At 40.5% G+C, this 9,260-nt stretch overlaps 1 long non-coding RNA gene across 3 annotated transcripts; it reads right to left on the bottom strand.

The window, feature by feature from the left end:
- Nucleotides 1–5,201: 5,201 nt before the first annotated feature.
- Nucleotides 5,202–8,809, bottom strand: LOC112442315 (uncharacterized). Of its 3 annotated transcripts, none has more exons than XR_003030393.2 (4): nucleotides 8,713–8,809; nucleotides 6,313–6,533; nucleotides 5,534–5,600; nucleotides 5,202–5,427 (listed from the first exon to the last, which is right to left on the bottom strand). It is a non-coding gene; the product is annotated as an uncharacterized lncRNA (long non-coding RNA). The 3 variants fall into 3 exon arrangements; XR_009491528.1 differs by lacking the exon at nucleotides 8,713–8,809 and adding an exon at nucleotides 7,316–7,590; XR_003030394.2 differs by lacking the exon at nucleotides 6,313–6,533 and having other exon boundaries at nucleotides 8,713–8,792.
- Nucleotides 8,810–9,260: the final 451 nt, after the last annotated feature.

Raw genomic sequence — 9,260 nt, 5'->3', positions numbered from 1 at the left:
ATTGATGAGAAAACTGAAGCCCAGGACCCTGAGGCTACTGAGTGGCTGAACTGGGACTGGAACACAGGCCTGCATGACTGTAAAATCACAGCTCTTGACTAATATATAACTACCCAAGAGGAAGACATCTAGCCCCTCATTACAAGTCACAGCTATGTCAGGCATGAATAGAAATAGGCTAAATAAGTGTCAGTATCTACCCAAGGACTAATATTTGCCAAAGAGGAAAAAAAGAAAACAGATACAGTGGTCTAGGCCCTGTACAGAATAGAATGCAGGAAATTCTTCTGGCATGAGAGATTCTGTGAATTTCAACACATCACCAAAAGCAGACACTGATGCACACATCAGAGTTAGGGCTTTCTCTCTTGTAGACAGACACTCTGACAACCACTTAGGTCAAACACTTCAGCTTTCCAGACCTCTTAAAGGTATTTTTCCAGTTGGTCCTGGCTCCAGCAAGGTAGAGACAGACCTTCCATTTATAGGCCATAGTGGTACTCTTGGTACAACTAAAACACTAAAGGCATAATTGGCCACATGTGGAATCAGGTTCTTAAAAACTGCACATATGGGACTTCCATGGGGTCACAGTGGACAAGAAGCCACCTGCCAGTGCAGGGGACACTGGTTCAATCCCCGGTCCAGGAAGATTCCACATGTATCTGAGCAACTAAACCCGTGCACCACAACCACTGAGCCTGAGAGCCGCAACTACTGAAGCCTTGTGCCCTAGAGCCTACATGTTATAATTACTGAGCACTCCTGCTACAACTCCTGAAGAACACATGCCTAGAGCCTGTGCTCTGCCACGAGAAGCCACCACAATGAGAAGCCCAGGTACCACAAGAGTAGCCCCTGCTCACTGCAACTAGAAAAAGCCTGAGCAAAACAATGAAGACTCAGCACAGTCAAAGATAAATTAATTTTAAAAACTGCACAGATGAACCTTAGTAAAAAATACATAAAAGAAACCTTAAATACTCAATGTACAAGTCTCTGTATCCAGCTCTTTTTAAGAGAAGTTTCCGAATTTCTCACCACATTCATAGTTTAGTCAACACACCACCAAGAGTTTATCTACAAATGCTATGAGAAAAACACTTGTGATCACATGTCATTTTGAGAGACTGGAATTAATTACTAGATTTACTTATCTGAAAGTTATATAACTCTACAGATACTTGATAGCTAACTATGATGGGTGTACTAACACATCTGATAGATTCTAAGATGCACATTCCTTTTTGCACATTTTAACACCTGTGAAATCCAGATGCAGATGTGTTATATGCAGTATAACAGTATAACATATGCAGTATAACACATCTGCATTGGCTGATAGTGTGGCCACTATCAGCAAGACCACAGTCCTGGCAGAGTTGTCATGTTCTGCTCATGTGAGAACATTAAAAGCGCCAGCATCAAAAATTGTGGAATGAATGTTATTGACAATGGAAGAAAATCCCAGAGTGAACAGTGGGGCACTTTTAAAAGAAATGCTATATCATGAATGCTATTGATAACCCAGAAGAAAGTATTGGAAAGCATTTCATCCTAGTTTAGTTTAGCATTCCATCATTAATTTGTGACAGATAAAATACTCATACTTCTTCTAATCAGTAACATGTGAGATTTGCTGGAGTTTAAGGGACAAGTATACCACAATGCAGTGAGTTTACAGGAATAAAAGAAACAAATCTCTAATAATTAAAAGAAAATAAATTGAATTTCCTTTCATTCCAGGAATATTAAAGTTTAAAATATCACAGTAACATTTATGTATAATATACACTCTACCTGAAAAAGATGCTACGACATGAACCATTTTCTTGTTGCTTCTTAAACTTTATTTAAAACATAGTATCTACTATATTTTCAATACAAAAGAATTGAAGAAATTCTTAAAATCCTCAAAATAGGAAAATAATTTATATTACAAAGTGTCACACATTTAAACTTAAGTTAAATAGAAACTTGCTAAGCCTCAGTTTCTTCATTCATAAAATGGGGTTCATTTTATGAACCCTACTTCATGGGATTTGTTATGAGAATTAAGTGGCTGACACACAGAAAATGTTTAGTAAAGAGATCCATATGGTAAGAGATAAATAATTCATAAATATACTATTCTGATAGTTATTTTTGTGATTCTTTTATATCCTGGCCCAGGACTCAACAAATTTTTTGTTAAGCGTGTAAAAAATGAGAAACTAAAGTGTCATATTTCCATCATTTCAAAAGATTCTATTCCCAGAAATGAATTATTTGAAAATGTTATTTTTAAGCTTACATAATACTTTCCTCATAGATGCAAAACCAGATGATTTTCAAAGTATTTTTGCAGGAATAAAGATGAAAAAGTAAGTCCATTTTTCTCTGACACTTTGGTACTAAAAAGGATTAATGGCTCAGTGCATTCAGGGAAAAGATGCAGTCTGAAGAGATATCCTTGGTATTGGGGGTGGGTTGTGAGGGGCTGAGTTAGGGTTAGGGGAGGGTAGAGAGAGAAGAGAGAAAACTGCAGTTGTTTATAATCCACAATTCAATTTCAATCTTTGACGAGGTAGAGTCTGTGCCCCTACACACACTTTTCCTTTTTTTTTTTAAGATCTTGAAAATGTTTAGTCAAATAGGTCTTAAATGTCAGTACTCTGGTGAGGAAGGAAAAAGGCAACACACACATATCCTTGCCTGGTTTGGTTCAAGCAAGATATGTAAGAAAACAAGCTCAAAATAAAACAGGGGATACCGCAATTATAAGGTACCCTTCTCAAAAAAAAAAAAACAAAAAAAACTGTGCTTGACATTAAAATGTGAAACATCAAGAGGTGGCTGTAGATTTTATAATTTTATAACCAAGTTTTTTTCTAATCCTAAAAATAAAGTATGTTTGATAACATGCCATTTCATAAATATCATGTATTTATACAGTAGGAACACTTTTTGCACATATTCCACATTTACATTTCAAATGTGCATTTTGAAGATACCTACCAAACACTAAATCACAGATAGAAACCCACAGCCTCCTAGGTAGACAGCAAGGTCAGGCGAAGGGCACTGGGAGGGAAGTTAGGAGACCTGTGTCTCCTTCCAGGCATGCCCCAAACCAGCTGAGTGACCATAAAGAGTCCCTTGACCTCTCTGGATCTCCATTTCTCAATTTGGACTTAAGATAGCTCCAATTCCTTTCCAATTCTAACATTCTTTGACTATCATGAGGATTTTGCCCATGGTGACCTTAATGTCAACAACAAGTGTAGGGAATAACAGTTACAATTCCAATCATTGCATTGTCTTAACTCCTACTCCATCTTACTTCTCCTTATGCTTCAAAACATACTGTCAGTCTTTCATCATTGCACAAGCCCGAACACACACTTCAAGAAAAGGATAAAATCATGCTGTGAGAATGATACAGTGTTTCATCTGATGTATTGAACACAGCCATATTTCAGTGCTAATTATGAAATAGCAAACGTAAATGGCTGTGTCCCTCCCTGAGTCTGCTGGGCCCACATTACACTTCCCTCTAAGGTAAGTGTGGATTCCATACAAACCCATTCTCCTCCACCCTCTCCTGGCCAGAAGACAGTAACCCCCTTAAGCTCAAGAGCACAACTCCAAAGAAAAGGTGCAATTTAATTCTTAGCCTGAAACACAGCCCATTTGGAAGGACACCAGTCACTAGGGTATTGTTAGTGCCTTGAAATGGCCAGCAGGGATTGCTGACTCTGCGAATCTCACTCCAAAGGCAGGAATTCTATTTGAATTACTAACATAACAGATGTTTGCTAGGACCCACCATGCAGTCTGCATACACAGTTATGCTAATTTGGCACACTCCTCTTCCAGTTAGCTCTGAGCCGTTAGAGCACGCAGCTAGTAGGTCCTTCTGTCTAACTAATAATTGCCTATTATTGATATTAATTAACATTTTTTGCACCTTTCCTTGGTTTTGACCTAGTATCTGTTGGTAGTCTAATCACTGTGGCCTATTAAAAGTCAAAATACAGGGGCCTATAGTAGTCACAAGCCATTTATCAAAACGCAAACAAGGCCAATTAAACAGGCAGCCAGACAGTTGTCTTGATTTGCTGCTGACTGTTTCTTGATCACCATTATAAATTGCTAATAGGGCAGAAAGCGCTAAGCGGGGAGCATCTGTGGGGGGCTGGTTATTGCTCACTCCCCGCCTGGTGACAGGTGAGAGAGAGGCTAGTGATGGTCTTATTGATGTGAACTGCCCATCAGTTGGTAGTTATTGTTAAAGTTCATGATGCTACAGCTGATCCCATCCTGCCGAGAGTCAATCAAATTAATTAGAGCTAGAAATTCTTCTTTATTATTTAAGAGCATGGGTACAGAAAGAAGTCCTGTAATTTGGATCCAAAGGCAATGACAGAAAAAAAATCTTCATGTAGTACAGTGTGGAAAAAAAAATCAGATATTGCTTCTTCCATTATTTATAATAAGGGCTGTGGCTAAAGGTTTTTATAGGCACAGATCAAGAGATCATAATAGAAGCATATTGACAGATTTTTTTTCTGCAATACTCCAAGGAACTGGCTGTAGCAGGAAAATATATCAAAACCTTATCATCAGAGCTGAGATCTTCTGTGAAAAATCAATAAAGAGTTATACATGGTTTGAGTTTAAACAGTTCTCTGTAGTCATTTAAACATAGTGCATCTGTACAGCTTTTTACCTCTGGAGACCAAGGTAACCTAGCAACCAGAGGGCTTAAACCGATTAACTACAAATGAAGTACTGTACACCTATCAAAGCAATTGTTCATCGTTGCCTTTGTTGCAAAGACTAAGCTAATTGAACATGATACAGTATGAAGATAATTAACACCCATGAGTTTGTTAATTGCCTGTTAGCACTACAACACAGTCTCTTGGTTTCTTTTTAACTGTCTCCTTTGTAACCTCTTACTTCCCTTAAAATGGTGCAGGACCTGTTTAACTGGCAATGATATCTTGGAGTTTATTAACCCTTTTTAAATTTAGAAGAAAAAAAAAAAGCCCTGTCTTAATGAAGCATATTGCATATGCTTGTTAAATACAAGCTCTCACTTTGTCTATTTTCCCAAGACTAGGAATTTGTTTTACAGATACTGTACAAACTATGTTTATTTTTTTTGCTAATTTATTTCAAGCAATTTAGCCATTACAAATGCTCTAAAAAAAAAATGGTTTTAGTAGTTGCCTTTATTACTCAGCTGCTCTGCTTTTGAGAGTGAGCGATAAACGTCTTTGAGGGTTGGCATATTAATTGAAGGCAGCATCTGGTCAGCAGCTGACCGGCTCCAGTTGTCCTGCTCCAACCGAGCGAGAGAGAAAGAAGCTTTGCCGGTTCTATTTGCCAAGCTCTCCGTGTCCTCGCAGCCGTGGACTAAGAACTCGCATTTTATCTCTGCTGGATCACCACATGGATGCCAGAAAATCAATTGGGCAGGAAAATCTGTTAATCTAAAGTGATTTCAATCTAAGAAATCATTTAAAATAAAAATTTCTATCATTACCTTTTTGGAAAAGCACTTTTTTCCCTCAAGTCTAACTGGACGTGTCATGATAATACCTCAAAATGACCTATCACAAGAATAATTCAAAGTCAATAGAATTGCCTAGCAAGGAACAATTTGATTTTTGGGAAAAAAATAGGGCATCTGATTACAAGCTTAAGAGGAAATGGAAAACCCTGATGCTGTGTGACTAGAAACAATTAACACACTCAGACCCAGGATACACACCCAACACTCAAGATGGGATTTTCTCCTGTTGAGAAGGAACACCTTGGCTGTGTCACAATTGTTTAACATGGATTTTCCTGGATGATCCTCTGTGTTTTTCATTACTGTGTCGTGGTTAATATCTGCTGGTAAGTCAGTCCCAGGAGGGCCACTTCTAGTGCCCAATTACAAGTTCTATCATCAATCATAAGTGTTATTTGTTCAACAAAATGAATTGCTAATTAATAACTGATGAGCATTATGGCCTTGAAGACTATAATACTATTAATTATGGTTGGCATGAAAGGGGTCTACCTGGCACATTTTCACCACAATTAGCCTCAGAAGCTTTACGGGAATATGTCTATGAAGACAACCAAAGAAAGGCCTGGTTTTCCTCCCTCTCCTGCATAAAGACTGGCAAATAGCACTGTCTCTTGTAAGGATCCCACCAAACCAACTCCAGCATCCCAACAATGGTTTTCTATCACCATGACTTGTATGAGAAACTTGACGTGGCAAAGAGAACCTCACAGAGGCTGACGGCACAGAATGTAGCCCCACATGCTCACCAGCATCCTGCTGAAATGCCGCAGCAGGTGACACAGCCACAGCATGGCAACTGGAATGTGGCTGCTGGCTTAATTTGAGGTTCAGTGGTTGCCCCGTTTGTGTTCTGAGCTCTGGTGCAGGTACACAGCAGCTAAATCACTTTAGCAGGCAGCTGGTGGGCCGGGACTGCTTGCATTTACTCACAGTCAGAAGGGAATACATCATCGTTCACCTTGATGACCTTCAGATCAGAGATTTAAAGAGGAGAAGCTAAGAAATGCCCTCTTGCCGATGGCTGAGTAAGGAAAAAACAGTTCCTTTGAAGAATAAACATGCAAAAAGCCTAATAATAATGCTATGAAACTCTGTGGAAATAGAACAAATGCACTCCCCCTGTGCTCTGAATCTATCTTGTTTCTGCACTCAAAGCCCAGAGTGAACAAACAGGGGAGGGTGATAAAACACTACAAAGACTTTTAAAAGTTATATGACTAATAGAAGGGAACAATGCTTATTTTTCTCCTGACTGGGTGTACAGGCTCCAGAAGGTAAAAAGCTCATTAAATAGTTACATGGATAATTCTGTAGTTTGGACCATCACTTCAGATTTAGTGCTAAATGGATTCTGGAAAATAAGCTATCTGCATGGATCAAATTAACTGGAGAATTAGACAAGTGTTCTCTTTGTGCTGAGTAATCAGAATAGCAACTCTCTCATTATTGCAATTAAAAATATTTGCAGGTTCAAATTATACAAATATCTTCCCTCGCCATTCTGCCAAACTGTCCAGAATGCACCCCCTTTTCCTAGGCAGGTACACATGTCCTGAGAGGGGAAGAAAACAGGTGCACCTCCCTCCAGATGGTACAATGATTGGTGTATGCTATTTTTAGCTTTACAAAATTAAGAGTTAAGAAGGTTGGTAAAGTGAAGGAAATGTCCACAAAACAGCCTGATTAGGCAAAGTATTCCTGCAAGTTGCCACCACTCTTCTCTGTCGATAAACGGTCACAGGAGCACACCTGGTTGGGAAGGGCTCATCAGCAGTCAGGCTGGTAGACTATGTGTACAATGGCCAGGACAGAACAGCATAGATATGCCAATAGGTTGATGGTGATATCTGCAAATGACAGTAGAAATCTCTGCAAGGAAGGGAGAGAACAAAGGAGGTGCAGCGAGTTCAGTGTGTGTGGGAAAGAAAGAATGGAGGGTGGGCAGGCAAGGCACCTTAAATTTCAAACAGGCTCCACCACTGACTACATTCAGGGATTTGAACCAATCATTTAGTCCAACTGAGTCTGTTTCCACTTGTGTAAAATGGGAATATTGATATTTATTCTGCTTATCTTACAGATTCATAAGGAGGATCCAATGAATAATACATCTGTGGCTTTTGCTTTGAAAGCACTATGAAAACCATAAAGACAGTTATCTAGAGATATGAGTTCTAATAATTATATTTGTTTGCTTCTTGCCCATTTCAACAGTTATCTCAAACGCTGGTGACTCAGATTGGAAAGAATCTGCCTGCAATGCAGGAGAAGTGGGTTCAATCCCTGAGTCAGGAAGATCCCCTGGAGAAGGGAATGGCTACCCACTCCAGTATTCTTACCTGGAGAATTCCATGGACTGAGGAGCCTACTGGGATACAGCCCATGGGGTCACAAAGAGTCAGACATGACTGAACCACAACACTTTCACCTCAGACAGACAAGGTTCCAAAAGCCATAGAAGGAATTTTGTCCACCAAACCCTAAATTTCAGAACTACAGAGTGAGTAGTGACTGACAGGCCATTGAAGCTTGTATGAGAAGGGATTTTATTTCCTTATATTAAATATCAGGCAAGGATACTTGAGCTACAAATAGCCATTTCTAGTGATCACACCTAAAACTACTGCTATAGCAAACTCAAGCTTGAATGTGCATGGTAACCATGTGAAGAAATGAAGGCAGCTGAAAGTCTACGGTAGGTATGGAATGGGGCCTCAAACCTGCATTTTTACTGGGGAGTTCAGGTCCCTCACACATGAGTTTGGGTAGACTCCAGGAGTTGGTTATGGACAGGAAGGCCTGGCGTAGTGCGATTCATTGGGTCGCAAAGAGTTGGACACGACTGAGAGACTGAAATGAACTGAACTCAGGTCCCTCTGAGGCAGGTGTGTCCACGGCTCCCAGGTGAGAGACACCAGGTCCCACAGACTGCGACCCAGGAAGACTGCTGCTGCCATTAGGTGACAGAGGCAGGATGGGGATATGTTCACTGCCACCTCAAGACCAGGAGTTGGCCTTGGCCAGGGTTCTTGGGCCTTGCAAAACACAGCTCCCAGCCAGCTCCCTAGGCCCCCCAGATCACCTGCTGACGCCAGGCTGGGTGAACTGGAAAGCTCCCTGGGAGAAGGCTGGGATCTGCCTCTTACCTCACTCTCTGATGACCACCATTCTGCTAACTGTTGACTGATTGGGCCCACTAATGTCATTCCCTGACGATTGGTTGCTTATGGGAGGGGCCTATTGTGCTACTGACCAATGGCTGAGCAGGACCATTAACGGTCACTCTCTGGCAGCTGCTCACTTGGGGGAGGGGCCCACTGTGGTGCTGACCAATGGCTGAACAGAACTACTAACAGTCCCCACCACTAACTGTTGCCTGGTTGGGAGGGGCAGTGCTGGTAACCAAGCAAAGCACCAGCCACACTAAAGGCTGTTCATGGCCTGGCTCTATTACAGTCTCACAACAAAGAAGGTGGGGAGCCACCCCAGGAGCAGGTGTAGATTCTGGCAGCCTGGAACAAGGCACTTATGAGCCACTGCTTCCTTGTGATCAATCCTTTTCTTGTTATTTGCTTAACTTTTGAAAAAAAAAAACCCTAGACTATTTGTAAGGGGTAAATATTCCTTTATTATTAAATAAAACATATCATTTGATATTTTATATACAGGTATTCCCTAAAACAGCTTCCCCAGT

Source organism: Bos taurus, chromosome 2 (assembly GCF_002263795.3).
Source record: "Bos taurus isolate L1 Dominette 01449 registration number 42190680 breed Hereford chromosome 2, ARS-UCD2.0, whole genome shotgun sequence".
NCBI lineage: Eukaryota > Metazoa > Chordata > Mammalia > Artiodactyla > Bovidae > Bos > Bos taurus.
The sequence above is the reverse complement of the archived record's forward strand: the minus strand, read 5'-3'. Positions and strand labels throughout refer to the sequence as shown.